Raw genomic sequence first — 6,294 nt, 5'->3', positions numbered from 1 at the left:
TAGCACATTATGCAGTTGTATTATCTTCATAGCACTTGTCATTTCTGAAAATCTTTATTTATGCATTTATTTATGTGTTAAATGTCTGACTTGCCCCTCTAGACCAAAAGCTCTGTGACAGTGGGGACTTTGTCTCTCTTGTTCTTTGTAGTCCCAGTTCCTACAACACCCCTGGACACACAGTGGGCCCTGTGGTCTGGGGAATTGCAATCTAGAGGGCCAGAGATACAAATGTGGCATCCATATATTACCATCTGATCTAGAAGAAAACCTAATATGCTATGGGACCTCCAAGGAGGAACTCTGCTCTTGGTGGGGCGGGGGGGGGGGGGGGGGGGGGGGGAGGCATGGCAGGCATGGGAAAAGCATCCTAGAAGGCTTCCTAAATGCAACCTCTGAATTGAGTTTTGAAGGCCAAGTAGAACGTGTTGTGTTCCTGGCCAAGAGAACAACCCATGCAAAGGGCTGAATGTGTGTCAGATGATTCAGAGAAGTGCATGTGATTCAGGAGAAGGCAGCTGGCAGAGAGAAGGAATCGAGGTGTCGAGGCAGAAGGTGACAAACCTGGAAGGGTGTGTGAGGGAGTTAGGATTTTATTTTGAATCCAGTGGGGATGATTAAATTGAAAGGGGTATAAACATTGTTCAAATTAGAATTTCAGGAAGATCATTCTGGCAGTGGGAAGGATGATAGGCTGGAGAGAATGAAACTACAGATGGAGAGGCTAATTCGAAGCTTTTGCAAAAAGACCACAATGAATTACTTAGTGTTTAAGAAACTTGCCAAGCATTTTCTCCTCGTCTTTGGTCACAGCTGGGGGCAAACATCTTTTCTTTGCAGGCAAACATCTTTTCTTCCTTCCGTTTAAGGCCCAGCTTGAATGAATGAACGTGGACACTGTGGGCCAAAAAGAACCAAGTATATATCCCTGGATCTGTTTCTGAGGGTATATGGGGAGCATTTATCCTGATCATTCATGCATTTGATTTGGGCATTTGGGTCGATATAAAGTTAGTCAATGTTTTGCTGTTTCCTACATGCCAGACATTATGTGAAATGCTGTATTTATAAGGATTAACGATTTAATTCTTATAGGCAAGAATATAGTAGTTATTATTAGGTTATATTATGGGCTAATCACCTACAACACAGCTTTGTAAATAATTTGTTCAAAGTCACACCATCGTTAGTAAAGATTAAAATGGAATCTTGGAAGATTAACACTAGAACCATAATTACAGCATTATCTTATAAAAAGCATTTACTAAAAGTCAATGGTGCTAGATCCTAGTTAATAAGTAATAGCAACTGTATATCCAGCTCAGCAAGCCAGCAAGATGGGGTGTTATCATCCATATTTAATAGGTAAGGCTACTGAAGATCAGAGTTCAAATTAGTTGTGTGAGAGCAGGCAGCTTGGGATTTGAACCCAGGTCTATATGATTCGAGGGTCAGTGCTTTTAACCACTTGGAAATGCTCCTACTGGCAGCTCTGCTGCTAATTCATTTGAAAGGCCTGTAACTTTAAATACTGAGGTCCCATATCCTTCACCTGTAAAATGACAGAATTGGACTAGATGATATCTCAGATCCTTTATGCTCTTACATCCTAAGATTTAAGAGCACCCTAGAGCCCCTGTTTTAATTTGCTAAAGCTGCCAGAATGTTATATATCAGAAATGGATTGGCTTTTACAAAGGAGATTTATTAAGCTACAAGTTACAATTCTAAGGCCATGGAAATGTCCAAATTAAGGCATCAACCAAAGGATACCTTCTCTGAAGAAAGACCAATTGCGTCGAGGTTCCTCTGTCACGTGGAAGGCGCATAGTACTGTCTGCTGGCCCTTCTCGCCTGGGTTGGTTTCAGAATGGCACTCTCAGCTCCTGTGGGTCCTTCTGACTTCTGCTGGGATGTTTTCTTCCTTCAAGCATCCATAGGTCCTCTTTTAGCTTCTTTGGAACAAAAATTGTATTTAATCTTTTAGTTTCTCTTGGCTTTCTCCTGGCTCTTTCAATTCTGGTAGGTCCTTGCATAGCTTCTCCTGGGGCATTTCTGTCTGAGCTTTCTTTGTCTTTTTCTTGGTTTCATCTCCCCTTAAAAGGACTTCGGTAAGTGGATTAAGACCCATCTCGTAGGGTTCTATTTCTACCGAAACAAGCTAATTAAGGAGTCCCACCCAAAAGTGGGTCTGTGCCCACAAGATTGGATTAAAACAACGTGGATTTTATGGGTACATTACAGTTTCAAACCAGCACAGCCCCCATAAATTTCATCATTCATCTTTACTGCTTTGGGTTGGACTTAGTCTCTTGAACAGTGAGTGAAATCTGAATAAAGATGATGACCTGGATAGGTAGCCTGCAAGGTGAGCATGGGCAGAAAGCGGAGGACTGGCTCTCTAAAGAGTAACTGAGGTGATGACAAAACTGAAGCCAAGCTCCATGCAGCTGCAGCACTGGAGGAGGACACTGGGAAAATGACCATGGAAATTCAGGGTCACCAAGAGGCCCAGTGAGAATTATGGGGGAATAATAAAAAGTATGTTAGCGAAACCCAACCTCTTTCTCTAGTGGGGCAGGATCCTGAGCAATCCCAAATGCAATTCCTCTTCTTCCTTGGAAGCACAAGCAGGGACAGGGACAGAAGCCAGAGAGAGGAAATTGTGACGTGTGTTCTGGGCAGGGTTTGAGGTTTCGGAACCTTGTCTAAAAGGGGCAGCAAGCACCCTGCTTACGGTTCCTGGTCATGGGGTGGCTGTGCCGCGGCGGGGCCAAGTGTGCTATGCTAGTCACCATGCGGGGCTTCCTCTCCAGCCGTGGGCTTGTCCTGGCCATCTCCCTCGTCCTGTTTGGGAATCTTCAGTTCAAGGTTATCCCATGCAGAGAGCCAGGTACCAATGGGTACACTGCAGTCCGGACAGTAATTCTGCAAACTGCATTGAGGGAAAGGGACCAATGTTTGACCTACCTTCTGGTGAATCTAACAGGATCCTTCCTCTGAGGACTGACCCTTTTTCGATGACGAGGGTCCAGAACGTGCACGACGCCTTCCCTCTTTCCGAGGACTATTCTGGATCAGGCTTCGGCTCTGGCTCAGGCTCTGGAATTGGCTTCCCACTCAGAATCAAACAAGAATACCAACCAGTGGATGAAGACGATGCGCTCTGTTTCAGCACTCAGCCTCTTAAGAGGAATCCGCCCACAGGCTACCAGCACTTGGATCAAGGTGGAGTAGAAGATGACTTTATTATATAAAAGAGAGGGATTTTCCCCACCCTGACACCAGGCAATGTATTTAGAATCTTTTGTGTACCGTAGTTAAATGATCTTGGGACCAAAAATTTTATAGGAATTTTTAAATATCTGAAAAGAAGCTTACATTTATATCACTTTCTTTTCCTCCTGGAATGTTAAAAACTTATGTTTTAATGCTGATATCTGTCATATTGTTCTGGAAAATACGTGCCTTCTCTTTGTATCCTATTCAACCAACCTGACTATGAAATTAACTACACTCCCCATGTCCATAAAATTGCTTTAAAGAATAAATTATGCTGTTTTTAAAAAAGTGTTTGAGAAGCAAATCGACAGGCAATATTTCATAACTTTTTAGTCTTCAGGAACATGCCTCTGAATGTGAATTACAGATGTCCCTTTTCTTACGAAAAAAATCAAAAGACAACACACTGTGAGTTTACGGAGTGGATATTTGATGTGTTTTATAGTGTAAGGTGTATTACTATAATATTATGATTGGATGTGTTTGCAGAGCTAGTGGATGTTATTTAGAAGTGTGGTCTCTGTTATAGTTAGAAACTTAAGACCTAAATTAAAGCACAGCCATATTCTCAATGCCTCATACTTCTTTACCTTTTTCTCTGGATATATGTACATTTTCAAATGACTCTATTAAAGCAGAAATATTAAAAAAAAAAAGTATGTTAGCAACTAGTGCATGTGACAGGTATAGTGTAGAGATAGGGCTGAGAATAGAATTCAGTGAATTAAAACCAGGACTTAGTGGATAGTCTGTTGAGACAACATTGTGTTGAGAAGAAAGGCAGAGAAAAGCAGGTCAGTTGGGTGACACCTGATCAAGGCAGCTTGTCTAAAATGGAAAGATCACATGCCATCCTGGGACATTTCCTGGGGAATGTGTTTGCATAAAATCCAATCCTTAGTAGATAAATTACTGGGAAAGCCTTCAAGATAGAAGATGCAAGGTAATTATTTCATGTTTATTTGGGGCTTTGGAGGTAGAAGTCATAATTTGCTTTCTTAAGGTTTTCATGTCAGGGAGACAAAACCATAAAAGATGAGATTTTATGGGAGTGGAAAGGAAAAGTCTTAATTGCCACATGATAAAAAAAAAAGTAGGAAAATAGAAACCTATGTTGTGCAATCCATGTGCAATAGATCATTAGGAAGGGAGACGCCATTCCCACGTCCTCTCTGTAATTACTTAACTGTCTCTGACTGAAATACTGAGGCAATGTTATAAAGAGAACAAGTTGTCATAGGCCCAGAAAACACCCTTACCCTGGAATGCTTTTCCGTGTTATAAATCCAATGAGATTCAGTTCTTATTAGGGGTTCGCCTAGTCAACTTTTCAAAATTGAAGCCTTATGATTAGAGATATCTATTTCCTCAGCTTTCTGTCTAAACTTCTCTAAACAGAATGAGGCTTAAAAAAAAAAACTTTTTACTATATAATATGACATATATACAAAGTAAAGAAAGAAAAAAGCAATAGTTTTCAAAACACTCTTCAACAAGTAGTTACAGGACAGATCCCAGAGTTTGTCATGGGCCACCATACGTTCCTCTCAGATTTTTCCTTCTAGCTGCTCCAGAACACTGGAGGCCAAAAGGAATATATATTTTTATCATCACTTTTTTCTTTTTTGTGAAAAAATAACACATATATAACAAAAAAGCAGTAAATTTCAAAGCACAGTGCAACACAGAATGAGGCTTATTTAAGTCATGCTTAACATATATTAGAAACTCATTATAAATCAATTGATGTAAAAAATAAAAATCAGAGGCATATCAGCATGCAGATGGAAGGATAGAAAAGTGTAATTTATATTTCATTCATGTTAAGAAATGAAGTTTGAAAATGTGACTTACGTGTGATGGTGATGTCACCAACTAAACTTTTTTGTCACGACTAGAAGTCATTGAAGATAAAAACTAGAATAAGGAAACTATTTTAGGGTGAATTATGATGACATGACATAATATATTTCTCAAGAGGCAAATGCATCAATAATCAGGTAGACACTTGAGACAGTTTATAGATGTTGAAATGTTTTGGAAATTTCCTTAAGCAAGGTAATGTGCATAGCACAGTGCCTGAAACTTAGTAGAACTTCAGTGAGTCTTTTTCTCCTTTGCTCTATTCCTAGGCAGTAAACATGGGAAAAGACTGTGGGGCTCCTTTTTTCCCTAGCACTTTATTGGACTAAAACCAGGTTTACAGAAAGCTACTGTATGGAAGAGAACTAACATTTGTGGAACCAGACAAATCTTTGTAGAAATGGGCAAGCAAATGAAGTTATAATATTTATTTATATATTTATTATTTTTTATAAAGATCACAAATTTTTTATTTGTTTCCAGATTTAAATGTTTCCAACTCCTTTAGCAAATTTCACTGTTGTGATACCCTTTTTATTTTATACATGGCACACATATTTTTAAATGGTGATTTATACTGACCTATACTTTGCTGAGGTGATTTTAAGCAACTTTAAATTGGATACTAAAGATACTTATTTACAATGATGTGGCAGAGAAACAAAACTAAGGAAGGATTAAGCCATTGATAAAAAAAAAGTCGTGTCTCTGTAATCCCAGTTATGAAATTAATTCTCCCCAAAAGCCTGAGCTTCTGAGAGCAATAACAAGCCTTTATTCATATTTATATTCTTGGTGTCTTACTTGGCATATAATATTTATTGAGCATCTATTTTGTTCCAGCATCAGCTATTTCTTTGTAAGCTCATGACAATCCAGTCTCCATTTTTTTTTTCTTTTAACATGGGCAGGCACCGGAAACCGAACCCGGGTCTTCTGGCATGGCAGGCGGGCACTCTGCCTACTGAGCCACCGTGGCCTGCCCTCCAGTCTCCATTTTGAAGATGTGGATGCAGGGAATCAGAAGTTTAAAATTTTCCAAGACACATAGCTGCTAAAGTGGCAAAGTTAGGGTGTATCTCCAACCCTCTTTCTTAAACTGTCTTGCTCTTAAAATCATCATGTAAGTTCTTAAAGTGCAGCTAGTAT

At 39.6% G+C, this 6,294-nt stretch overlaps 1 long non-coding RNA gene and 1 pseudogene across 1 annotated transcript; one reads left to right on the top strand and one right to left on the bottom strand.

Annotated features, from left to right (window-relative positions):
* Positions 1-617: 617 nt before the first annotated feature.
* On the bottom strand, positions 618-2,644 carry LOC143682390 (uncharacterized). The gene is made up of 3 exons (XR_013175110.1): positions 2,562-2,644; positions 1,774-1,955; positions 618-897 (listed from the first exon to the last, which is right to left on the bottom strand). It is a non-coding gene; the product is annotated as an uncharacterized LOC143682390 (long non-coding RNA).
* Positions 2,645-2,703: 59 nt separating this feature from the next.
* On the top strand, positions 2,704-3,920 carry LOC143682389 (serglycin pseudogene; annotated as a pseudogene).
* Positions 3,921-6,294: the final 2,374 nt, after the last annotated feature.

Source organism: Tamandua tetradactyla, chromosome 5 (assembly GCF_023851605.1).
Source record: "Tamandua tetradactyla isolate mTamTet1 chromosome 5, mTamTet1.pri, whole genome shotgun sequence".
Taxonomy (NCBI): domain Eukaryota; kingdom Metazoa; phylum Chordata; class Mammalia; order Pilosa; family Myrmecophagidae; genus Tamandua; species Tamandua tetradactyla.
Note: the sequence above shows the minus strand (reverse complement) of the source record. Positions and strands in the feature narration are given on the sequence as shown.